The sequence below is a fragment of the Halichoerus grypus genome, unplaced genomic scaffold (genome assembly GCF_964656455.1).
Source record: "Halichoerus grypus unplaced genomic scaffold, mHalGry1.hap1.1 HAP1_SCAFFOLD_103, whole genome shotgun sequence".
Taxonomy (NCBI): Eukaryota; Metazoa; Chordata; class Mammalia; order Carnivora; family Phocidae; genus Halichoerus; species Halichoerus grypus.
This window is the reverse complement of record NW_027555032.1, coordinates 70,243-97,766: the sequence shown is the minus strand read 5'-3', so window position 1 is coordinate 97,766 and position 27,524 is coordinate 70,243. Positions and strand designations below refer to the sequence as shown.

The following is a 27,524-nucleotide window of genomic DNA, read 5'->3' as shown; positions in this document are numbered from 1 at the left end:
TCCCAGGACCCTGGGATCATGTCCTGAGCTGAAGGCAGACGCTTAACCGACTGAGCCACCCACATGTCCTGAAGATTCATCTATTGTAATGCAAACAAAAGGATATTTCTCAAACAAAAAGAAACAGCCATCTCCTGCCGTCGTCTCTAACTCATTTCTGTCTGTTAAATGCCGGTGGGATAACTGTGGATGCACGAAGTGCTGTTGTCATTTCTGACACCTGAAACGTACAGGGTGTGGGTCCCCTCAGAAGAGCCTTCCGTGTTTTGGTTCAAGCATAGGAGACTATAAGCCTTACTGGAGACACAGAGGCTGGAGATGTCTTTCACACTTGGCCGTTCTCAAGAGAGGCTGAAAATGTAAACTCAAAAGCCGACATACTCACTTGCAATGGACATTATACCTGGGGATGTGACCATTAAAGGCCACTTGCCACATCCCAAGGGAGAAGTCTGCTCAGAAAACCTCGTTGTGAGTCAGAATGTTCCAGGAAAGAGGGACCTGGGTGGCTCAGTCGGTTAAGCATCCGACTCTTGATTTCAGCTCATATCAGGATCTCAGGGTCGTGAGATCGAGCCCAGCCTCGGGCTTCATGCTCAGTGTGGAGTTTGCTTGGGATTCTCTCTCTCCCTCTGCCTCTCCCCCTCCTGCTCGCTGGCATGCATGCTCTTTAAACGACTGAATGAATGAATGAATGCAACCTTAGAAAAAAAAAAGAATGTTCCAGGAGAGGAAAGAACATCAAATGATTGCTGGGGTATGTCAAACAGGAATGGAACGGGGAAAGCATATGAACATTAGGTCATCCACATCCAGGTTCTAATTTTGGCTCCAATCGTCAGAGGTTGTGTGGCCTCCTGCAGGGACCTCTCCTTCTCTCTGGGCCTCTATTTCTTCTTCTCCATAGTAGGGATGACACTTGGGATTGTGCTGAAGAATATCTGCTCTAGCTTGCTCCAGTATTAACTCACTTCACCCTCAGGACCGACCTGCAAGGTTGGAACCATGAGCCTGGTTTCACCCACGAGCGGAAAGAGGCACAGAAGGCGGCATATCCAACGTCCTGATCCCGGTGAGAGGCAGCCCTGGAGTTCCATGTCAGGTCTCTGACCGCTAAGTCTCCTTCCAGCCCCTCCATGGCACTGTGGGCCTCTCCCCTGAAGCACGTGGTAGTAGGAGGTCATCTATGCAATCTCACTCTGCACATGTCCGCATTTTCGGCAGTGTGAGCATGTGACTTGCCCCCGTCATAAACACCTCCAGCCACACTGCCCTGACCTGCCTCCCTTCCCTCTTCTGATGACATGGCAGCCTGGCCAGGGTAGTATATTGCATACATTTCCTGCTGTTCCTACGATTTCATTATCATAGCAGGTGGGACAATAGAGTTACACAAGACCACAGAGAGCTATCAGATGTCCCCTCGAAAGCTCACCGAGTGCTTAATTAAAGTTTTTATAACTTTTTATACAGGTGAAGGAAACTTTTGGAGAGATGTAATTAAATCACTAACATACATGAAAGTAGGTGAAAAGAGATTCTAACGTTCAATACATACTTGTCACCATCTGTCCCGACTCACCACACCATCCTTGTTTATTATGGAACTTAAGGAAGCCTCGAAACATGGGCCATTTTGGTCACCAAAATAGGCTATTCCTAGAAAATATACGTTTTCATCTTTTTTAAGTATAAAAATTAGGATTTTGTGCCTTATTGGCAACACATGTGGCTTGTCATTGTCAAATCTGGGCTCGGATGTGAGCTTCCCTGTGTAGAGTCTGTCTCTAACCTGGGACCAGTGACTTCCCTTCTTTGGGGTCTAGTTTCTCATTTTTAAATGGGCCCAATGGTTTTCTCTCTATAAGCTGTTCTGGGGCATAAACAAATGAGCAGATGTTAACAGACTTAATATATGAGTAATATAAACACTCTCTCTGCAAAAATGCCTACTGGGAAGGTGGGTATGGATGCAGGTGTGGTTTCTACTTGGGGTAGGGAATGTGGTGAGGCGGGGCGCTCTCCAGGAAAAAACAAAACAAAACCCACAGGTGGATGTCACATCAACCTGGATTCAAACTTTATCACATACCTGCAAGATTCTTAATCCATCAGGGACCCCAAGGTATCAACTGAGCTTACAAGCTATGTAGGAGAGCTGTGAAGATAAAAGTGAACAATGGCTAGGAATAGGGACAGAGGGACAGCGGGAGGGGGACCCAGGCAGGAGGAGTATTTCAAGATTCCCATCTAGGGGTTCCTGGGTGGTTCAGTCAGTTAAGTGTTTGGCTCTTGGTTTCAGCTCATGACCCTGGAATCAAGCCCCATGTCAGGCTCTGAGCTCAGCAGGAAGTCTACTTGAGGTTCTCTCCCTCTGCCTCTCTCCCTGCTTGTTCTCTCTTGCACTCTCTCGCTCTGTCTCTCTAAAACAAACAAATCAACCTTTAAAAAAAATCTCCATTTCTCCCCCTTCAGCTCCTCCTCCCAACGTTGCGTTGGGTGCAATGGTTTTACCAAGAAGAGAGAGCACAGGGCGGGCACCATGAAAAGCTTTGATTTCTTCCCCTTTTCTTGCTGCTTCCCTCTCCTTGGGACTTGTGCTAAGAACTTGGACTGTACAATTTCATATCATTTAAGAAAGAAGGGATATTAGGGGGCTGAAGGGGCAGCCGCTTGGCAAACATGAAAGCCTGCTCCAAGACATCTTTATAAGCTCTATGCCCATCGGGGTGCTCCTCAGAGCTGCCTCCCTGCAGAGCTAACTGAGGCTTCAAGACCCAGCTGCTTACGCCCTGCCCTTCAACACGGGGCTTTCTTTTATCCTGTGATTGCTAGGGAGAGCTACAAATGGAATCCAGCGGGCAGCGATAGATAGCATTATCTGTTTTCCTTGTCATTTTTCGGTTTCATTTAGGTTCGACTGCCTTAAGCACTGTAAAAGCTTTACTTAGAAGGCTGGGCTCTGCACTTCCAGGTTGATCAAAATAAAGCAGAAGCCGAGCTGCCTAGTTTTAAGGGCACAAAGGAAAACACAGTTTGGTGACGGGAGGTTTTGAATTACAGTGGGCAAAGATAGTGGCTTCTGCTTAAGACTTAATTACTGAGTGCTTTAATAGGCTAGGTGGGAGCCATTCAAGGACTTTATATAGAGTATCACTTAACTCTGACAAAACCATAGAAGATACATAGGATGAAGATACACAGGATGAAGAAATCGAGACTCAGATAATTCACTTGCCAAAAATCAAGTAACTAGTAAATAATGGAGATCCAGAATATAAGAAAGAAGCGGTATTAGAGATTCAAGGTGACAGTAGATCTTTCACGTTCCAAAAGTCATGCCTTGTCCATCAGGCCGTACGTCTGATGTACGCAAAATAAATATTGCCATATTTCTCCAAGTATAAGATGATATCAATTGTAAGATGCTCCTTTGTGTATCACAGTGGGGAAAACAGTCTGTGGATTAAACTGACGATTAATTCCAAGACATGCTTGGACTTCAGAGATGTAAAAACAGAGAAGAAAAAAGTACCTTTTAATATTCATGAAGAATGATCCTTGAAAAGTCAGCCAGTCTGAAATGTAAGGAACAGAATAGTTACCTGCTGGCCCAGCTTTTGGGCAGCCTGATGGTAGCCCAGGGGTATTCTGGTGACATCTTGCTTTCTCCAAAGCTCAGCATGAAATACCGGCGGTGATTCAGGACTTTACCTGCAGGAGGCAGTGCAGGCCACCGGATATGGCCTTTGGCCTCCTAGGGCGGGGTTTCAGGGGAGGAGCAGAAGGGGGCAGGTGAGAAACATGTTTCCACAGCTTCCATTTTTATTCACCCTTCTGTGCTGTTCCAAACCTCGGAGTCTTTTCCGTTCCCTTTTTCTCCTGTCTGGTCTCTTCTTTCTCCGCATTAACTCTTTTTCTACCCATATTTCCAAAGTCCAAAAGAGGTAGGCTTGCAATGAAAACGAATGCATCCTTCTTTTCCCCCCGCAAAATCATCAGAAATGTGGGAGTTAGCTAACGAGAAGGAAGCTGGTGTCTTAGTTTCCTGTTATTCTGTGATGTTTGGGTGTCTTGATTGTATATGTCTGGAGCATATCCTAGATATAACCTCAAGATAGAGATTATTCCAGGGGCGCCTGGGTGGCTCAGTGGGTTCAGCATCCGACTCTTGGTTTCGGCTCAGATCATGATCTCAGTCTGGGATCGAGCCCTGCATCTGAGCTTGTCCCTGTCCCTCCTCCTCCCCCACGTGCTCTCTCTCTCAATCTAAAATAAATAAATAAATAAATAAATAAAATCTTTAAAAAATGATAGAGATTATTCTATCTAAAGAACATTTCTCAGGTAGGTCTTCTATCTCTCGATGTAGCTAGTGATCAAACCCAGTTGTATCACTCTCCTCCCAGAATCTTGAAACACTTCCCCTGATTCTAGACAACTTCTCCCACCTCCTTGCATACCACCTAACCAGGCTCCAGCTCCCTGAGAACCTGGGAACACATCCTGTGTCCACTCCCAGTCCCAGACCTCTCCCCAAAATCTTCTTCCCCTCAGTCTCTGCCCATAAAAAAGGCTCATTCTTCAAAACTAAGTTCAGAGTTCCTTAATGAAGTCTTTGCTCACTTAAACCTCATTGCCCTCCACCTATAGCTTTTTTTTTTTTTTTTTAAGATTTTATTTATTTATTTGCCAGAGAGAGAAAGAACACAGGCAGAGGGAGAAGCCCCAACATGGGGCTTGACCCCAAGGCCCCGGGATCATGATGGGAGCCACAGGCAGTTGCTTAACCAACTGAGCCACCCAGGTGCCCCCACTTACAGCTCTTAACAGCTCTCTGTAAATATGTTCATTGGTATGCCAGTCACTTCATGAGTTATCAATGTGGCAGTCTTCCTCTGTCCGTCCGATTTCTATCCATATCCCTAGCACCTCGAACAGAGCCCAGGTTATAGTAGATACTCGACTGATATTTATTGAATGAATGAATAATTGAATGATTCTTTTCTAAAATATACCAGAACGGACAGGGAAATTATTTTTAACTTTTGCACATTAAAAGCTTTTAAAACTCCTGACATCCAGACTCCACCCAGAAGCAGTGAAATCAGAACTTCTCAACTGATGTTTGGGTTGAGCCCAGGCATGGGTATTTTGTAAAGCTCCCCAGGTGATCTCAAGGTACAACCAAGGTTGAGAATCACCTCCATGGCAATGGTTCTCAAAGTGTGGTCCCAGGACCAGCATTAGAATATTACTATCCTCTTATTTGAAATGAAAATTCCTAGGACCCACCCTATACTGTACAATCAGAAATGGCAGGGCTGGGGGGATGGAGGGAGTTGACAAGAATCTGTGTTTTAACAAGGCCTCCCATGATACAAAGTCAAGTTTGAGAAGCACTGTCTTAGAGGTTTACTTTAAATAAGTTATAGAGACTGTGTGTGAATGAATCCCTCCCACCATTTTCTTCTAATTTGATTCTGGCCCCTATTTCTTGCATATGGCTGTGCTTGCAGAAAAACAACAAGCCCCTTTTAGTTGAAGATTTTTTTTTTCCAATCTAGTTGGTCTTACGATCAACATCAACTTATGGTAAAATAGCTTACCTATTTTATGTGGTTTTTTTTTTTTTTTTTTTTTCAATCCTTAAAAAGCCAGAGAAGTATTCTCATGGCTATTTTTTCAAATCCTGGAACAGAAATGAACAAAACCCAACATACATGGAACTTGTCCCATATGCCAGGCATGGTGCTGAGGTGCCCCATCATCTTACAATAAATCTAAGACATCCATCCCACAGAGGCGGAAAGAAAGGCTGGAAAAAATAGGATGAGTCCACAGGGACACAGCAGAGATGTGAACGCAGATCTGTCCTACCATCCGGTCGTTCTCAGGATTCTGATGACCCCCATTTTGTTATTTTGCCCATAATCCCATAGTTTTCTTTCTTTTTTTTTTTTAAAGATTTTATTTATTTTTGACAGAGAGAGAGAGTGTACAAGCAGGGGAAGAAGCAGGCAGAGGGAGAGGGAGAAGCAGGCTCTCCGCCGAGCAGGGAGCCCGATGCGGGGCTCGATCCCAGGACTCTGGGATCACGACCCGAGCCGAAGACAGACGCTTAACCATCTGAGCCACCCAGGTGCCCCAATCCCATACTTTTCATGAGGAAAATCGGCTGCTCTCAAGAATCCCTGGCTAGCTCTCAAACAGAGGTGGTCACTTTGAGCACATTAAGTACTCACGCTGTTTCCTGCTCATTTGCAGTGGAATACACTCAGGGCTTTCTTTTTCTCTAAGACCTTGGAAAGAAACATGGTTTCACAATGCATCTAGGGTTAAAAGGACAGTTTTCTTCTAAAATGTCTACTTCTCTGAAACTCATACGCTTTGTTCCAAATCTGTGGTCTGAGTTCTTGGATTCATTATTCACATGGTTCCTTTTTGAATCGTGAACCTTAGTAAAGTTGTACAGGCTCTGTGCTAGGCTCTGTGGGGGACCAGCAGTGAAAAAGACAGACAATCCCCACTTGCTCACCTTCAAGAAGAACCGTATATATAAAACTAACCAATGAAGACACTAAGTCTAGATGTTATGACTGTATTATCCAGGGCAATAAGATAAGAAGAGGACCTCTATGAGTTCAATTCTATAGTGTCTTGTGTGTACGTCTTAAGAGGTCTTTTGAACAGAAAGATCTTTGAACCTATGCTTCTCTATTTTAGTTTTTTGGGGAACCGGTATGGATGGTGTTTATTTTGGGAAATAGAGTAAATATTCCCAAGTTTGGAAGAGTCAGCCTATCAGAAGATGCAAACCCAACATTCCATTTCTAAAACAGGACACCTCAATCATCAGACCTCTTTCTCTGGGGAATGGCCAGCCAGCGTCTTCAGCAATTATACCAGTCAGAGGAGAAATTTCCGTGACTTCCGTGGGCCATAAAAATCTGATACCGTCAGCAAACTGGAAGGCATTTCCAGTGAAGGTGGCTTCATATACAAAAGCAGCAGAACTGAGTACCACAAGCTCATGGCAAACCGCCAGGCCTGTTCCAGGACCCAGCCCTGCTCAGTGATGCTTATTCATCTGGGAGACGAATCCTAAATCTCAAATCCAAGCTGTGGGGCAAATAAGGCACCCAGGGGAGACTTTCTGTGCACCTGAGCACTCAGAGACACGCTCCACTTGCAAACACGTGAAAGAACCTGAAAAAGTAATCTTTTTTTAAGTCTTTAAAACATGAGAGAGCTGACCAAGACAGGGAGGAATTGCTAAGCCAATATGACAGAGAAACTGCTTACGTGGATAGGTACATCAACTTGGAAGAAAGGTTTGCCCTAAGGGTACTTGTCAAGCCCAGAAATTTTTAGATTTCCTACTGACAGCCTAAGGGGGCAAAGAGGATAGAAATGACAGGTTTGGCAAGGTCTTTTTTTTACAGTAATGGAACTGTTCTAAAATAAGCTTATTGTGATGGTTATATAATTCTTTATATATGCTAAAAATTCGTGGACTTGTACACTTAAAATGGATGAATTGTATGATATGTGAATTGTATCTCAATAAAGGTTGGGGGGGGAACTCAGTGAAGTGAGATCACTTTCTATTTGAGGGCAAAGTTAGGGGGAAACTGTCTTCTAGAAGCTGGCTGGCCTCCCCCTTCCCCACCCCAACTGATCTGCTCTGTTGCCAGGCACATGTTTACCTTAGAGACAGAGCACCCCCCCCCCAAGGGTTCTGAGCCTCAGTTGAGACCCATAGAACACTGGCCCTTGGAGGCAGAGCTGTGGAGCCCTACACAGCCATGGAGGGCCTGCTGCCTGCCATCAGATCCACTTTCCAGTTGGTCCTAGAGCCCCTGTGGGGTGCCCTGCTGGTGATTTCTGAAAGCTGGAGACATGTTTCAGTTCTCCATGAGTTTCCCTGGGACATGCTGGCATATATTGTAATACTGGTTTTGACAGCGAAGAAACGACACATTTGGAGAAGTGTGAAGGTGCTAGGCAAAAGGTGTTTGGCCCACGCTAAAGTCTGTGGAAAAGGTAGTGGGAATATGGGACCAATGACACAAGCTGATGATGCCCTAGGGCTGCCCGGGGTGGAGGCCAGTCTTCCCACATTACAAACCTTATGCTTCTCAGCAGTAAGTACTAACCGCTGTAGGCTGGCACTTCAGAACACCATTGACTTTCTGAAAATGGCGCAGAAGACCCAGCCTCCTAAACTTTCCCAAGTGACTGGTGATAGACCCATCTTAAGAATGTCAGAGAAGAATGGAAAACAACTTTGGAAGAAAATAATGGACGATTTGAATGGAAACACTGACGTTCTAGAGAGTCCAGAACTGCTCGCCCAAGAAATCGCGAGATGGAAGCAGAGACTCCAGGAAACGGAGCAGGAGAAAGAAAGGCTAGAGCAGTCGAACGCAGGAATGCAGCGGGCTCTGAAAGAGAAAGTCAGCCAGTTAATACCACTGGGTGAAAACCTTCTGGAGGCCATCCCCTGGCCTTGTCTCCTTGGAGATCTCTTGGGTCACGTCAACTGGGAAGTCAAGCAAAAGAGGGAAGCAGAAAATGACAATCAGCCCATCCATCGGTCAGAGGGTGATCTGAAGGGTGTCACTGACGATGCTGATTCCAATGTGTCCCTTCAAAGTGCTGAAGAGAAAAATGAGGAACTAGCCAGACAACTGTGGGAAGAAAAGCGAATCAATGATGAGCTTATGGGACAAATAACAGATCTTCGAGCCAAGGAAGCCTCTTTGCAGACGGAAAATTCACAGCTTCAAAGTGAGATTCAGCAGTTGAAACGGAAGCTTCAACTTCTGCCTCAATTATATCAAGAATACACCAGGGAACTTGAGAGAAAATCATTGGAGAAGGAAGCGCAGTGCTCAGACATTGAGAAGAGTCTTTCCTACACGTGTGGAAACATCGAGTCCGCAACTCAGATTCACAACTTCTACAAGAAGATGGCCGAAGACACCCGCAGAGAACTGGAGGAGAACACCTCGCACTGTCTAAAGGACATCCTCTTCTATGCGAATAAAGTCCAGGAGAGCTGGATGGCAGCTGTGCTCACCGAGCGAAAAGTCAAGGAGCTAAGGAAAGAAAATGATCACATCAGGCAAATGTTGGCCAAAGCGGAGTTCAACTTCCCGCCTTTCCCAAGTGGCCGTTTTGCTCCTGCTCCCCCACAGGCAGGCCACGGAGGCCCAGAAGTCTCAGGGGACCCCCTGGATCCTCAGCACCCCCAGGAAGGAGAAGAGCCATGCCGCGAGGGCTCACGCATCCAGGGACACCCGCAGGTTTGACTGAGCTCACCGCAACCCGGTCCTGAACGCCCACAACCACGGCATAACATCTGCATGTGTTTTCTGTCTTTGAAGTAGTTTTCACTTATCTCTTTTTGGTTTAGATACTGCTATTTAATTGATATTACAATTGCTTTTATTTAAGTAGATTTAGCATTATAGTTTTCAGATAGTATTTCTCCAGTAAAGTGTCATTTCCTATAATTCTTACAAATATATTGTTTTCACATCATCAGACCCTCTAGAATTAGATAATATTAAGTATTGTATTTTGATTTAAATTAAAGATCCACAATTACTTTAACAACTATTGAAATTTGGCATGGATACAAACATTTAAAATAACATTTTTCTATGGCATGAGCATTTTTGTAGGCCATTTTGAAACTCACGAGCATGTATTAGAAGTCTGTACAAGTAATTTAATATATATCTGAATAAATTTTGATTTAAAAAAATTGGAAAAAAAAATCCACTATTCCAACTTCATAATATTTTGATTAGACTAGCTTTAAATTCATAAATTAACTTATCGTAGTTTAAGGTTTACAATTTTTTTCTCCTCTTCTTAACTTTTTTAAACGTTTTTCTTTTGTTTAAGATATTGTTTGCTCTTTAGACGTTTCTAAATTTTATGCAGTGAAAATGAAGGTTTTGCCTTGATGGCAAGCAAACACACACACACACAGCCCACCATGCCGATTCCAAGGCACCCTGAGTCGGTATGTCAGGAACCGAGGATAATAGAACAGTAAAGAAAGCTGCAAAATTGTAAAAAAATTTTAAAGAAAGAAAGAAAGAAACCATGCTCACACAATTTGTATAATATACCTAACTCATATACACACAAAAGGAGAGTTTCCCAGAAAGTGAGGAAAAAGCAGGGGGAGACTCCCAGATGCTAACAACAGGGGAAGCTCTTCCCAGCCCTGGGACTGCCTGGAGGGAGAAGGGGGGTGCAAGTGGGGGGCTGTCCTCAAGGAAGACAAAGATTTGCTGCAGGTACACATGACAGCCACCAGAGGGCATGGGAGCGCAGGCCAGGGAAGTGCACAGCAATAACTTGGAGAAGGACCAGCACACTTGGGTCTATACAATCTAAAGTGTGTGTGTGTGTGTTACTGCATTAATTCATATCCGTTTATTTAGCACAGGCAGATCTCAGAGATCGTGCAGATTTAGTTCCAGGCCACCACAATAATGCAAATGCCACCATAAAGCAAACAATTCAATAATGAATATTTTTCTGGAAGTCATTTTTTTTCTGGTTTCCCAGTGCACACAAAAGTTATGTTTATTACACTACACTGTCATCTAGTAAGTGCACAATAGCATTATCTCTAAAAAAATAAAAATTAAACCATGTTGAATTAAAAAATATTTTCTTGCTAATAAATGCTAACCGTCGTCTGAGCTTTTAGCACGTTGTAATCTTTTAGCTGATGGAAGGGTCTTGCTTCAGTATTTGCTGACTGATCAGCGTGGTGGTTGATAGAAAGCTGTGGCAATTTCTTCAAAGAAGACAACTACGAAGGTTGCCGCCTCAGCTGACCCTTCTTGTCACAAAAGACTTCGCTGTATCGGGCAGCGCTGTGGAGGGATGTGAAGAAATTGGAGCGCTGTTGGGTGGGAATGTGAAACACCATAGCTGCTGTGGAAAACAGAGTGGAGGCTCCTCCAAAAATTAAAAAGAGAGATACCATATGATCCGGTAATCCCACTTCTGAATATGTATCGCCCAAAACTGAAATCAGGATCTGAAAGGGGTACCTGCACTTCTAGTTTCATAGAGCACTATTCTTAGTAGCCCACGAGAGAAAGCCATCCAAATGTCCACCAACGGATGGATGGATGGGCTCAGAGAATATGGTATGAATGAGTAAAGAAAACGTAACATTATTCTGAAAAGAGAAGGAAATTCGGTCACACGCTACAATATGGATGAACCTTAAGGATAGTATCCTATGTAAAATAAGCCAGTCTTACACACACACACACACACACACACACACACACACACACACACACACAGCAGATATTGTCTGATGCCTCTTATATGAGATCTCTAAAGTTGGTGAAAAATAAAATAAAAAATAAAGCAGTCCAACTCCTACAAACAGAAAGTGGACCCGTGGCTGCCACGGGCTGAGGAGTGAAAGGAATGGGTGGTTATTGCCTGGGTATAGAGTTTCAGATTTGCAAGATTAAAATTTCTAGCAATCTCCTGCTCAACTTTGTGAATTTAGATAATAATACAAAACTACCAAACTTAAAAAGAATTAAAAGGGTAGATTTCATGTCATGTGTTTTTTACCACAATTTGAAAAAAAAAAAAGAAAAGGAAATGTGAGATTTGGGATTTGAGTGGTGGGGAATTAGACTTGAGCTCTGTCTCCGACCAATGACTTCACCTCTCTACGTTTCGGTTGAAGGAGTTGATCTAAATAATTTTTAAAGGTTCTACCCAGTTCTAAAATCTAATTGCTTTATAATTATAAAGAGAATATCTTAGCCATTGACTCTAAGACAAAGTCCTCTATAGTACAAAATGTTGACCTCCTTATCTTCCAAAAAATCCCTCCACTACACCTTGTCAGTCGTATCAGACAATCAATTCACATTGGATGCTCAGTGATCAGCATCTCACTAAAGTAATTCATGCTGAAAACAACATGATGATAACTTGAAAAAGGACGTTTACCTCAAGCCGAAGGAGGACCAAATTTTAAATATTCATATTATGCTCATTATATTTTTGATCACTAATCTTTACTGGATGTGTATGAGAAAGATGAGAGCAAAGGTCATTAGAAGAAAGAAAACTATCTCTGAAATGACCCTGATATCAGGTGAAGATCATCTGAATGCAGGAAGTACTAGAGGGATGGAAAGGAAGGAGCAGAATTACGACAGGTTGAGGATGGAACTTGGTGGGTATTAGACAGCAAAGGATCAGAGGATTTTCTAAGGTTTCAGTCTGGAGGGATGGGGGTAACAATGAAACAAGCAATGTTTGTAGAAAGGAAGGTGCATATGTCGAAACACACAGGAGAGAGATTGGGTCCTGGGATGAAGAGGCATCCTGGGGAGACTGCATGGGTACTTCTACATAGTGTTTGAAGAGAGACAAGAGCAGCAAGGCCTGGACCGATCCTTGGGGCACAGCGGCAGTTAAGCCAAAATCCTCACACTTGCAGCAGGTGTCTTAGGTGTTACAGAGTGTAATGAATAAGAAAGCTTATGAACGAGGAAGAAGAGGCCCTGGCAGGGGTGTAAACAGGGAGGAGGAAGTAACCAAGACAGAGAAATGAAGCCAAAGGGGACAAGGGTGAGACAAAAGAGCGCCCTGCAGCAGAAGTCAGAGGAAGGGGCTGGTGGGGAGGTGTTGGTTAGTGTATCTTTGCTGCCAGAAAGGTATGGGAAGGAGGACATCCAAAGTGAGAAAATTCCTGAAAAGGCAGGAAGGGAAAAATTTCCAGGCTCAGACAAGAGAATCAAGTTTCGAAATCGAGGAGGGAACGGTGGAAGGATGCGTGTAGAAAGAAAGGTTATTTGTTGGAATGTATGGCCACAAGCCACAGCAAAAGAACTTTGCTAGCTCAAGTAGAAAGGAATTTATTTGGAAGGCTTTGGGGCAACTCCCAAAATGCATGCGAAGACCAGATAACCAGACTCGGCAAGAGGGCTGAACCAAGGGAGACTGGGCCTAAAAAAGACAGGTGAGCTCCAAGCACAGCATGAGCTTGGGTTAGGCCCCATCACTGGTACTAGACACATACCAAGAACACAGGTGTCATCTGGTCTCCTCTACGGTCACCTCAAAGCTCTGAAATCCCCAACTGTCCTCCCAAGATTCAAAAGCCCGGTGCCAAGTGTCTTCTTAGCTAACCCTCCATTATCTACCCACTCTCCCCCCGCCATGACTTCTAAGAGCACCTGACTATTCCGCTTTCTGAGACATACTTGATGTCCCACCAGATACCCAGGGCAGACATTCTTTACAAAAATAAGGCTCTTACAAAAACAAAATAAAACAAATGAACCAAAAGCCTCAAAGAGTCAAAAGTAGTCAAAACAAGAGACACTTGTCTACCACTTCCCACCTCGCCAATTCCCAGACCTGCATTTCAAAACCAAAAGCAAAACAACGTATATGATGCAAAAGTCTTCTGCCTCACATAAAAACAGTCTGCCTTCGTACCGCCGAAAACACTCTACTTCCCAGAGCAAGCCATTAAAATCTCTCCACTCTATCCAAGCTCCAGCCCCAAGACCCCCGACTGACACCCTTTCCTTTGGTTTGCATTCTCTAGCAAGCTTGTTCTGGTATTTTGCAAACCACAAAGCAGTGACAAAGTCAGACAACACTAATGCATGTGTAAACTTGGTGGAAAGAGATTGAAAAGGAAGTTAAAACACTGAGATGATACAATAAGGCACGAAACTCTGGGTAATGGCTTTAGTTCTCTTCTCTGTGGCAGGTCTCCGCTGTGGGTAACATCAACGGCTTCCCTACGCCAGAGCCCCCTCCACGTCTACTTTGCCTTCAGCCAGCACTTTTGCAGCTGGGGACACTTAATCCTCGGGGTGAGCCTGTGACCCTCAATGTCACACAGGAAGATGTCGGCTCTGGGTCATCCTGCGTGTATAGGATTACAACAGCCTTTCAGAACTGCCTTTCACTAACTTTTTCTTTCTTTTTAAAACATCCTTTGGTTTTATATTGGGCAAGAGCAAAAATAAGATTACTTGATAGTAAATCGCCCCTACCGTACAATTACAAAATGCTGCTCTTTACCACATTGTAAGATTTCAATACGCAGCCAGCCTATTTCTGATTTCTTCATGGGGACTAATGTGATATAATAACAAAGATGGCTGTATCCTCACCAGGTAATTCAAATCCCCACTTAAATCCTCCACAAGTGGCCCCAACTTTTCTCTTGTCAAAATAAAGACTAAGACGCAAGATGGTTTAGGAACAAATGAAAACTCCATCGCCTTCAACCGAACTCTAGCTCTATCTGTGCAAATAGTAAGCAGTATTTCCCTCTGATTAAACCATCTTTCATTTAAAGAACTATTTCACACTTGAAATTCTCACGCCATATGCAACTGTTATGGGATAAACTGCGTTCCTCCAAAATTGATGTTGATGTCCTAACCCCAGGTAACTCAGAATGTGAATGTATTTGAAGATAGGGCCTTTTAAAGAGTGATTAAGCTAAAAGGAGACAATTAGGGTGAGCCTAATCCAATCTGACTGATGTCCCAATACGAAAAGGAAATTTGGACACACAAAGGGACACCAGGGACATATACACAGAGAAAGAAGGCAGCCATTTGTAAGCCAAGGAGCAAAGCCCCAGAAGAAACCAAAGCTACCTCTACCTTGATCTTGGATTTCCAGGCTCCAGACTGTAGGAAAATACATTTCTGTTGTTTAGCCCCCAGTCTGTGGTACTTTGTTATGGCAGTCCTAGGAAACTCATACAGCAACCCGTACAAAGAGACCAACTGAATTATTAGTAAAGAAAACAATGTATGAATTACCATCTACTTTCATTGGTGTTTTAAATATTTTTCCCATGTCATGAGTGGATGGATTTTGTAATTCCCAGTAGGAAAACATACCTGAAAAGCCTAATGGCAAATCAGTTGTAAAATGTTTTTGCTGTGTCGGGGCAGGCAGTAAGGACTGTCTTCGAAGTCCCCCGACTTACTTTATTAGAAGGCCAGATACATGCTGGCTGCTTGCATGACTGTGTCCCTCGTTAAGTGATCTGTGTTGTTTTTCTTTCAGCAAAGGCTTTATTTGTTTAAAAGACATGAGTCTTGACTTCCAAATTCAAGTGACCATTTGCAGATAAGATTCATAAGTGTCCTAGGTCCACTGCCCCCACCTCAGACTCTCAGACAGGGAGTGTTGTACAGGTGACTTATGAATGAAGTAATCCCAAAGGCAAATTAAGTCAGAAGATCAGGAAAATAAAAAGGAGGAAGCCAAATAAGGACATGTCTTCAAGCAAAGTTTTACAGATAATCACTTCAGGTTTATCCCACGATGAGGATCACTGGATCATGAGAGTGTAATTTGCACCTCAGCCCTGTCCTGACCCAAGGCAACAGCCATGGAACTTTCAAACTCCCAAATCCATCAGTCACTGGCTTAGGGGAGAGGAAATTGCCAGACTCTACCAGGCCAATCCTTTGGGGGGAAAAAAAAGAGCTTCAGAGGCTGTCTATTGGGACCAAAAGTGCCTCAAAGTCCTGGGGCACCAAAAGTAAAATAAAAGGGACTTGAGGAGGTCTGGTGGGAATACCAGCATTATACATCACAGTAAACACTGAATCATTCTTTTTCTTCAGCTCATCTGGAAGATTATGGGTCATATTCTGGAAAGTCACCTAGACTTTTGGGGTCTGCATTGCTTTAAGAACTTCAGCATCACTCAGATTTTTATTAGGTCCAGATATTCCTATCATTTCTACCATGCCCCGCCTCCTATTCCAGGCATTCCTTCCTCAGGGAAACCAGCTGAAATGAGCTACCTGAGCTCTAGAGTCTCTGTGTTCCCTCTTCCTCTGCCCCGCGCCCCACCTTCTTCTCAAACCTTCTTCACCCGGCCCATCCTCTTTCTGAGGGTCTCTCTCTCTCTCTCTCATCACATCCTTCACTCCTACTCTCTGATGTTCTACATTTTTCTGGACTCTTGGTTGGATTTCTTTCAGCACTGTGCTGGCATCCTTATTGTAATCTGGTTGACAAACAAGAACAGTATCATGGGCTGACTTTCCGCAGGGTCTTAGAAGACTGCGTGCTTTCTCCCGCCACCCCGGGCTGGGTTGAATTAGGACTTACATTCAGGTCTCTGTCATGGCCTCCAGTGGGAGCATACACGTTTTGCAGTCTGAAAAGTCCCTTGATTTCTTGGCCTTTATATTGACTAATTGAGAATTTGGCTTAATAGGATACAGCAAAAGTAGGCATAAGAGAAATGTGAGTCATATGCTGATACAATTTATCTGTGCCTGTGGAGCCTGCTCAGGCCTAATCTTTACATAGTGCTTGGATAGGGTGACGCTTTGCTGAATGGAATAGATACACAGGTCATAATGAGTAACTCAGGGCCTAGGGTCACCTGGTTTTCCATAACCAGGAGTTCAGTTTTTATCAAGGCCCAATATCAACCCCAAAGCTCTTTCTGTAGAAGAGAAGAAATTCCTGCTAAAAAGTAACTGGACTAAATCCTCAGTGGTCTGAGATTCTCCTCTTGGGGTTTGTCATTGTCTCCTCCAGTATCTTGATATACTTCCAAAACTTTAAGTGCCATTTATTGGATCTGCTTAGACTGCAATCTGGACCGTCTAGGGAAAATTGTTCTGGATCCCATTCCAATTGGGACACTGTATTAATTTTCTAGGGCTGTTCTGTTGTAACAAATTACCACAAACTCAGTGGCTTCAAACAGCAGGAATTGATTCTCGCACTGTTCTGGAGGCCAAAAGTTAAGCATCAAAGAGTTGGCAAGGTTGGTTTCTGCTAGAGGCTCTGACGAGAATCTGCTCCATGCTCCTCTCCTAGATGTTGGTGCCTGTGGCAATCTTTGGCGTTCTTGGCTTCTAGATGAATCACTCCAATCTCTGCCTCTGTCTTCCCATTGGCCTCCCCTCTGGGTCTGTTTGTATCTTTCCCTTTTCTTATAAAGATATTTATCATTGGATTTTGGGTACATGTGTTTATAAGGGTGATCTAAATCTAGGATGGTTTCCTCTAAGATCCTTGACTTAATTATGTCTGCAAAGACTCCTTTTCCAAATAAGATAACATTTACGGGTCTTGGGATTTAGGACGTGGACATATATTTCAACCCACCATAGAATTATTTCTGATTACTCAGTTATTAGCTTTAAATATCCATCCAAATCTAACATATATTCTTACTAGTCCACAATACAAGGTGGAGGAAACAAAGGAAACCTGTCTTTTACTTTGGAAAAAAATACCCCAACATCTCTAAGACTATGAGGTAGTAGGGTTTTCACAGAATTTATGTCCCTTTCCATGACATACATAAGTTTTACTAAGGCCAAAGAATTTTCTTGTATTCATATTCTAGCAGCTCATGTCACCAGTATATTTGGCCCATGTAATATGTTATGAATGAGTGAGACAGTCATGCCTCTGTAGACTAAATTGTGGCATGGAGCCGAACAGTTGAAATAATTCTGAGGTAAGATGGTTATGACATGCTGTTAGATATCTACCTACGTAAAATAAACTATCCCAGTGGATCAACAGGAGCACTTTTATTGCTTTGCTCCTCGAAAGAGATCACCTCCAAATAATAAATGCAATTGGAGTTGCCACCTGCTAAGCTTTAACAATTCATTTTCATTCTCCAAGACCAATCCAAGATCAGTTGACCTGGCCAAACCTGAGAGTTAAGTAAAAACAAAATAGAAATCACCATCCTCACATCTTGAGCCTTACTTAATGCCCATCACCCAGTGTGATGAGCACTGCGTCTTACACACAACTGATAAATTATTGAACACTATGTCTGAAACTAATGATGTACTATATATGTTGGCTAATTGAATTTAAATAAAAATTAAAAAAAAACATCATCCTCATATTTTCCCAGGAAAAAATTTTTTGGGGGTAGCATTAAATTTAGACATTTCTCCATAGAAATTGTAGTATCTTTGCTTTATTAGTTTGATAGCTAAAGGGAGCTCCATAGGCTTCAACTTGGCTCTTCTTACCTTAATAGCTCTTGTATCAAAATCTGGAAAGCCAGTTCTTCTAGGATAGAGGGTATACATAGCAACTACATGCTCACCAACCAGATAATTGATTTTGTATCAGATAAAAGGGTTTGTGATCTACTAAAAGTATGAGAAGCATTTGTGAATCAAAACTCCATTTGTTTCTTGACCCTTGTAAGACTCTATTATGACCAGTGCAAAGCAATGGTACACTGAGATCCCAAGAACTGATGTTACATATAGCCAGTGTCCAGTGACCCTCGGAAGATTTGAGTAGCTCATTCTCTTTAGGGGGAAAAACAAAAAAACCTGCTACATAGCTGAAGGGAAGTTAAATAAAAGATTTAATCTGTGTATTTCTGACTTTTTTTTTTCAAAACCTCAAAGGTACTCAGTTTGAGAATCAGGCAGTGAGGTATGACATTTTGATCCAAATTCTATTCTCTCCAGACCAGGAGCTAATTTTCAATTATAAGAACCACGAGAAAGGGGATTTCCACTTTGGAGAAGATGGAATCTTCCCAATATTTTTCAATATGGACTCTTCTCAGTATTTTTCTCTGTTCCTCTTACTAAGTACAACTAAAAATCCTGGACGTCTTCTCTATTTAAAGGAGAAACAGAAAAATCCACAAATACAGTTGGAGACTTCAACACCCCTGTCAACACTTGATGAAACAACTCAACAGAAAATCTGCAAGTATAGAGAATACAAGATACCCTCAACCAATAGGATCTAAATGACATTTATACAATATTCCACCCAGCAACTGCAGAACACACATTATTTAATTGCCTGTGAGACACATACCAAGATAGACCATGTTCTGGGCCATAAAACAAACCTCAACAAGTTTAGAAGAACTGCAGTGATACAGAGTGTGTTGTCTGACCACAGCAGCATGAAACTAGACATCACTCATGGAAAGAAAACAGGAAAATCTTCAAACACTGAGAAACTAAAAACACACTTCTAAATAATACATGGATCAAAGAGGATGTCTCAAGGGGGAAAAAAAAAAAATTAACCTGCATGAAATTAAGTAAACCCCTCATTCCTTCTTTTCAGCTCTCTGGGGTATGAGGGCAGCTGTCTCATTCTATCTTTCTGGAAGATTCCATGCCCAGTGAGCCTTCTAATGATAGAGACACCATGGCCCCAATACTGACTCTCAGTGGGCACTTTTTTCCATATTACCACATGCAATAATTACATCAGTTATTTAAATATTTAAATGTGGCTTTCAGAATCCTGTTTCTTAAGAGAAAAGAAATTTTATTACCTTCAGCCACACCTCAGCCAGATAGACAACCCCAGATAGCCACTGCTGTTCTATCCCCTTAGATTATACTGCCTTCAAGACACTCCTGGATCCCACACTGTAGATCACTGGGTGTAAGGACACTTGGTTTCATACAGTGGAGCCCAACTCTGCCTATGGAGACTTGGTAACTTCCAGAACTGATGGGAAGCTGGGTAACCAGGCTTTGAAACTCAGCTGGGATGAGGAGAGACCAGACAACAGTGAGTATAAGCATCTTCTTCCACAGAACTATCCTTTTAGGACATCTCCACCAGCGACACTATCACTAGACCTCAACATCATCATTGCAGGACTCCTGATGCTTCCATAGCGCCCCCCCACCCGCGAATAATGTTCCAACTCTCTCTACAGGACACGACCACTCATTTAGGAATAAACGTCCCAGACAAGAACATCCATCTGGCCCCCATGCCACCAAGTCAGGATTCACAACTGCATTTACTTGCTTTCACCCTAATAATTATGCTGTCTTGTTTCCCAAGGATGGCCTTTAAGATCTCGGTAAATTCGAAGTGTGGAGGTAAATGATGGGTGGATAGAGGAGATGAAATTGATGGGCTAAAGAAGGTGGATTAAAAATAATCTATTATTAAATTCTTTATTTGCCTCTACCCATTGATTGGCAGAAGGGATGGAATGCCCAGGCCAAATTTTATGGTGAAATTTACTGTATTACCTTACTGAAAAGACCAGGAGTAGATCTGACTTTAATTGATAATTAATCCAGAGTTCAACGGTCCAGACCTTGGTTTTTGTCTGCTTCTCAGAATCCATCCCCTCACCTACGCCTCAGACTCAGTCTTCTACTCCACATGGTGACAAGAAACCTGCTGCTTCCCTGGGGTCCTGGTCCTCTCAGCTTTAAGCCAAGTAATAATAAGAAGAAGGGTCTCAAGGGTCTCTTTCATTTGAGTTCAGCAAACCCTCAGTGTTTCTCACTATGTTAGCCCCGAACACATTCCCTAAACCCTAACCTGTCACCACAGTCAATATGATGTTCTGCATTGATTGGCCAGGCTGGTCCAATTCCTAACTTTTGGAGGGGTCTAGAGCAAGATTATAAGTAGAGGCCCCTATAATATATGTCAAATTATTTTAAAATTATAAATCAAATGACATGTTAAATAAAATATATTCTACCCTCTTAACAATATACTTTAACAATAACCTGGGAGGAAGGTCTGCATTTAGAATTCTTAGACTCCTTAGAGGCCTGCTCTGGAATATGGGCATCATGGAAAAGGGTAGCCCAAAGCCTGATGAATTCTCTTTCCTTTCTTGCCTCTGGCCTATGGCCTGATGAATTATCTTTCTTTTCTTGGCTCTAGCCTGTAGCCATATGTACACATGTGGTCACTCTGGCATGCACATCCATACTTGGTCCACAATGCCACAAACAGCTAGCTATTAACCACCCAGGTGAGCACATACCAGCTGCCTTGTCTGCTCTCAGGAGAGGGAAGAGGCCACCATGTGACTTGGAAGCAGGTAGAGATGTTTAGGCAGGTCATTCTGGGATCCTGGTTACTTAGATCTTGAACATGGACAAAAATGGGAAGTGGGGGGTCCTGTTGGGCATATCAACTGGGCTCATTGTATTCTCCACAGTGCAGAAGAATATGATGCAGGAAGGCTGAAGCAGGACCCAAGATAGGGTCCTACTTGCACAGATCTGGGGGCAGTGCTGAGCAGAGGGTCAGCTTCTTGTCCTTCCTTATAGCCAGGAGTGAAATCAACACCATAGGAAGCACAGGGCCATTGAATGAAGATCTAGGAGTGGTCCTCCAGAAAGAAATTAGAGATCGCCCTCAGACTTTGGATAAATGGATATCGGGTGGCCAGGAAATAGCAAACGCCAACTGCACGCGTGACTTTAAATATGCTTTAAAATTGGACAGGTGTTTTTGGCTCCCACTTTGTTGCTCTTCTGGGTCCACTGTGGGTCAGTTTGGTTTCCTTCCAATTTAAATTTCACTGCTTGCCTCCATTAGCCCCGTGCCTTTCTCTGCTGCGCTAGTGATCCCGGGCTCTGACCCAGGCAGAGATTCCACTGGACTCTCTCATGGAACATCACCCCAGCCACAGCCCATTGCCTCTCATCCAGACGATCGTAACTGCCTCCTTGTGGGTCCGGTTCTCTGAATCCTGTTTTTTCCCTCACCCTTACACCCGACACTCTACCCCTCACTGCTGCTGCCTTCTATCAACAGACATTTTCCGTTCTGTAGTCAGAGCAAGAATCTTTTAAAAATAATTTGTAAAAACCTAAATGTTGCACCTGCTATGAAGACCCCTAGCCCTCAGGACAATGCTGCCCCTCAGTGTGGTTGGCAAAGCGTGCATGGTCTGGTCCAGGTTACCCCTCCTCAAACACCTCTCTCCGCTCTGCCCCACGGGCCCTCCCTCCCCAGTTGTGGGGGATTTCTTTCACTTCTTTGGATCTCTCTCTCTCTCTGTCTGTCTCTCTCCCTCCTTGTCTTGACTCTCTGATCTCCATAGTTTCACAAAGTATTTTCCCTCTCCTAAATCCATTTACATCTCCTTCCTTTTACTTTATTTTTTTTTAATTTTTTATTGTTATGTTAATCCCCATACATTACCTCATTAGTTTTAGATATAGTGTTCCATGATTCATTGTTTGTGCATAACACCCAGTGCTCCATGCAGAACGTGCCCTCCTCAATACCCATCACCCGGCTAACCCATCCTCCCACCCCCCTCTCCTCTAGAACCCTCAGTTTGTTTTTCAGAGTCCATCGTCTCTCATGGTTCTTCTCCCACTCCGATTTCCCCCCCTTCATTCTTCCCCTCCTGCTACATTCTTCTTCTTCTTTTTTTCTTTCGTAACATATATTGCATTATTTGTTTCAGAGGTACAGATCTGAGATTCAACAGTCTTGCACAATTCACAGCGCTTACCAGAACACATACCCTCCCCAGTGTCCATCTCCCAGTCACCCCATCCCTCCCATCCCACCCCCCACTCCAGCAAGCCTCAGTTTGTTTCCTGAGATTAAGAATTCCTCATATCAGGGCGCCTGGGTGGCTCAGTTGGTTAGGCGACTGCCTTCGGCTCAGGTCATGATCCTGGAGTCCCTGGATCGAGTCCCGCATCGGGCTCCCTGCTCGGCAGGGAGTCTGCTTCTCCCTCTGACCCTCCGGACCCTCCCCCCCCCCATGTGCTCTCTCTCTCAGTCTCTCTCAAATAAATAAATAAAATCTTTAAAATAAAAAAAAAAAAAAAAAAAAAAGAATTCCTCATATCAGTGAGGTCATATGATACATGTCTTTCTCTGTTTGACTTATTTCGCTCAGCATAATACCCTCCAGTTCCATCCACATCGTTGCAAATGGCAAGATCTCATTCCTTTTGATGGCTGCATAATATTCCATTGTATATATATACCACCTCTTCTTTATCCATTCATCTGTTGATGGACATCTTGGCTCTTTCCACAGTTTGGCTATTGTGGACATTGCTGCTATAAACATCGGGGTGCACGTACCCTTTCGGGTCCCTACTTTTGTATCTTTGGGGTAAATACCCAGGAGTGCAATTGCTGGATCATATGGTAGCTCTATTTTCAACTTTTTGAGGAACCTCCATACTGTTTTCCAGAGTGGCTGCACCAGCTTGCATTCCCACCAACAGTGTAGGAGGGTTCCCCTTTCTCCGCATCCCCGCCAACATCTGTCATTTCCTGACTTGTTAATTTTAGCCATTCTGACTGGTGTGAGGTGGTATCTCATTGAGGTTTTGATTTGGATTTCCCTGATGCCGAGTGATGTTAAGCACCTTTTCATGTGTCTGTTGGCCATTTGGATGTCTTCTTTGGAAAAATGTCTGTTCATATCTTCTGCCCATTTCTTGATTGGATTCTTTGTTCTTTTGGTGTTGAGTTTGATGAGTTCTTTATAGATTTTGGATACGAGCCCTTTATCTGATATGTCATTTGCAAATATCTTCTCCCATTCTGTCAGTTGTCTTTTGGTTTTGTTGACTGTTTCCTTTGCTTTGCAAAAGCTTTTTATCTTGATGAAGTCCCAATAGTTCATTTTTGCCCTTGCTTCCCTTGCCTTTGGCAATGTTTCTAGGAAGAAGTTGCTGCGGCTGAAGTCGAACAGGTTGCTGCCTGTGTTCTCCTTTAGGATTTTGATGAACTCCTGTCTCACATTGAGGTCTTTCAACCATTTGGAGTCTATTTTTGTGTGTGGTGTAAGGAAATGGTCCAGTTTCACTCTTCTGCATGTGGTTGTCCAATTTTCCCAACACCATTTGTTGAAGAGACTGTCTTTTTTCCATTGGACATTCTTTCCTGCTTTGTCAAAGATGAGTTGACCATAGAGTTGAGGGTCCATTTCTGGGCTCTCTATTCTGTTCCATTGATCTATGTGTCTGTTTTTGTGCCAGTACCATACTGTCTTGATGATGACAGCTTTGTAGTAGAGCTGGAAGTCCGGAATTGTGATGCCGCCAGCTTTGCTTTTCTTTTTCAACATTCCTCTGGCTATGCGGGGTCTTTTCTGGTTCCATACAAATTTTAGGATTATTTGTTCCATTTCTGTGAAAAAAGTGGATGGTATTTTGATGGGGATTGCATTGAATGTGTAGATTGCTCTAGGTAGGATTGACATCTTCACAATATTTGTTCTTCCAATCCATGAGCATGGAACGTTTTTCCATTTCTTTGTGTCTTCCTCAATTTCTTTCATGAGTATTTTATAGTTTTCTGAGTACAGATCCTTTGTCTCTTTGGTTAGATTTATTCCTAGGTATCTTATGGTTTTGGGTGCAATTGTAAATGGGATCGACTCCTTAATTTCTCTTTCTTCTGACTTGTTGTTGGTGTATAGGAATGCCACTGACTTCTGTGCATTGATTTTATATCCTGCCACTTGACTGAATTCCTGTATGAGTTCTAGCAGTTTTGGGGTGGAGTCTTTGGGATTTTCCACATAAAGTATCATATCATCTGCAAAGAGTGAGAGTTTGACTTCTTCTTTGCCAATTTGGATGCCTTTGATTTCTTTTTGTTGTCTGATTGCTGTGGCTAGGACTTCCAATACTATGTTGAATAGCAGTGGTGATAGTGGACATCCCTGCCGCGTTCCTGACCTTAGGGGGAAAGCTCTCAGTTTTTCCCCATTGAGAATGATATTCGCTGTAGGTTTTTCATAGATGGCTTTTATGATATTGAGGTATGTACCCTCTATCCCTATACTCTGAAGAGTTTTGATCAAGAAAGGATGCTGTACTTTGTCAAATGCTTTTTCTGCATCTATTGAGAGGATCATATGATTCTTGTTGTTTCTTTTGTTAATGTATTGTATCACGTTGATTGATTTGCGGATGTTGAACCAACCTTGCAACCCAGGGATAAATCCCACTTGGTCGTGGTGAATAATCCTTTTAATGTACTGTTGGATCCTATTGGCTAGTATTTTGGTGAGAATTTTTGCATCCATGTTCATCAGGGATATTGGTCTGTAATTCTCCTTTTTGATGGGGTCTTTGTCTGGTTTGGGGATCAAGGTAATGCTGGCCTCATAAAATGAGTTTGGAAGTTTTCCTTCCATTTCTATTTTTTGGTACAGTTTCAGAAGGATAGGTATTAATTCTTCTTGAAATGTTTGGTAGAATTCCCCTGGGAAGCCATCTGGCCCTGGGCTTTTGTGTTTTGGGAGATTTTTGATGACTGCTTCTATTTCCTTAGTGGTTATAGGTCTGTTCAGGTGTTCTATTTCTTCCTGGTTCAGTTTTGGTAGTTGATACATCTCTAGGAATGCATCCATTACTTCCAGGTTATCTAATTTGCTGGCATAGAGTTGCTCATAATATGTTCTTATAATTGTTTGTATTTCTTTGGTGTTGGTTGTGATTTCTCCTCTTTCATTCATGATTTTGTTGATTTGGGTCATTTCTCTTTTCTTTTTGATAAGTCTGGCCAGGGGCTTATCAGTCTTGTTAACTCTTTCAAAGAACCAGCTCCTAGTTTCGTTGATCTGTTCTACTGTTCTTTTGGTTTCTATTTCATTGATTTCTGCTCTGATCTTGATTATTTCTCTTCTCCTGCTGGGTTTAGGCTTTATTTGCTGTTCTTTCTCCAGCTCCTTTAGGTGTAGGGTTAGGTTGTGTACTTGAGACCTTTCTTGTTTCTTGAGAAAGGCTTGTATTGCTATATACTTTCCTCTTAGGACTGCCTTTGCTGTATCCCAAAGATTTTGAATAGTTGTGTTTTCATTTTCATTGGTTTCCATGAATTTTTTTAATTCTTCTTTAATTTCCTGGTTGACCCGTTCATTCTTCAGTAGGATGCTCTTTAGCGTCCATGTATTTGAGTTCTTTCCGACTTTCCTCTTGTGATTGAGTTCTAGTTTCAAAGCATTGTGGTCTGAAAATATGCAGGGGATGATCCCAATCTTCTGGTACCGGTTGAGACCTGATTTATGACCTAGGATGTGATCTATTCTGGAGAATGTTCCATGGGCACTAGAGAAGAATGTGTATTCCGTTGCTTTGGGATGGAATGTTCTGAATATGTCTGTGAAGTCCATTTGGTCCAGTGTGTCATTTAAAGTCTTTATTTCCTTGTTGAGCTTTTGCTTAGACGATCTGTCCATTTCAGTGAGGGGGGTGTTAAGGTCCCCCACTATTATTGTATTGTTGTCGATGTGTTTCTTTGCTTTTGTTATTAATTGCCTTATATAATTGGCTGCTCCCATGTTAGGGGCATAGATATTTACAATTGTAGATCTTCTTGTTGGATAGACCCTTTAAGTAGGATATAGTGTCCTTCCTCATCTCTTATTACAGTCTTTGGTTTAAAATCTAATTTGTCTGATATAAGGATTGCCACCCCAGCTTTCTTTTGGTGTCCATTAGCATGGTAAATGGTTTTCCACTTGCTCACTTTCAATCTGGGGGTGTCTTTGGGTCTAAAATGAGTCTCTTGCAGACAGCATATCGATGGGTCTTGTTTTTTAATCCAATCTGATAGCCTGTGTCTTTTGATTGGGGCATTTAGCCCATTTACATTCAGGGTAACTATTGAAAGATAGGAATTTAGTGCCATTGTATTGCCTGTAAAGTGACTGTTACTGTATATTGTTTGTGTTCCTTTCTGGTCTATGTTGCTTTTAGGCTCTCTCTTTGCTTAGAGGACCCCTTTCAATATTTCTTGTAGGGCTGGTTTTTTATTTGCAAATTCCTTTAGTTTTTGTTTGTCCTGGAAGCTTTTTATCTCTCCTTCAATTTTCAATGACAGTCTAGCTGGATATAGTATTCTTGGCTGCATATTTTTCTCATTTAGTGCTCTGAATATGTCCTGCCAGTCCTTTCTGGCCTGCCAGGTCTCTGTGGATAAGTCTGTTGCCAATCTAATGTTTCTACCATTGTAGGTTACATATCTCTTCTCCCGAGCTGCTTTCAGGATTTTCTCTTTGTCTCTGAGACTCGTAAGTTTTACTATTAGATGTCAGGGTGTTGACCTATTTTTAGTCATTTTGAGAGGGGTTCTCTGTGCTCCCTGGATTTTGATGCCTGTTTCCTTCCCCAAATTAGGGAAGTTCTCTGCTATAATTTGCTCTATTATACCTTCTGCCTCTCTCTCTCTTTCTTCTTCTTCTGGGATCCCAATTATTCTAACGTTGTTTCGTCTTATGGTATCGTTTATCTCTCGAATTCTGCCCTCGTGATCCAGTAGTTGTTTATCTCTCTTTTTCTCAGCTTCTTTATTTTCCATCATTTGGTCTTCTATCTCACTGATTCTTTCTTCTGCCTCATTTATCCTAGCAGTTAGTGCCCCCATATTTGATTGCACCTCATTAATAGCCTTTTTGATTTCTACTTGGTTCGATTTTAGTTCTTTTACTTCTCCAGAAAGGGTTTGTCTAATAACTTCCATGCTTTTTTCAAGCCCAGCTAGTATCTTTAAAGTGATGGTTCTGAACTCTAGATCTGATATCGTACTAATGTCCGTATTGAGTAGGTCCCTGGCAGTCGGTACTACCTCTTGTTCTTTTTGTTGAGGTGATTTTTTCCGTCTTGTCATTTTGTGCAGAGGAGAATAGATTAATGAGAGAACAAAATGCTAGCAGGGTAACAACGTCC

At 42.7% G+C, this 27,524-nt stretch overlaps 1 long non-coding RNA gene across 6 annotated transcripts in view; it reads right to left on the bottom strand.

The window, feature by feature from the left end:
- Positions 1-909: 909 nt before the first annotated feature.
- Positions 910-27,524, bottom strand: part of LOC144380719 (uncharacterized) — an 80,916-nt gene continuing 54,301 nt past the window's right edge. For 2 of the 6 annotated variants that reach the window (XR_013444928.1, XR_013444924.1), the window contains exons 3-4: positions 8,331-8,447; positions 910-989 (exon numbers count right to left, since the gene is read on the bottom strand). This is a non-coding gene — a long non-coding RNA (uncharacterized LOC144380719). Of the gene's footprint in view, positions 990-3,669; positions 3,758-4,141; positions 4,270-6,537; positions 7,210-8,330; positions 8,448-27,524 lie in introns of those variants that run through there. The other 4 variants (XR_013444929.1, XR_013444926.1, XR_013444927.1 and 1 more) reach the window with 3 other exon arrangements.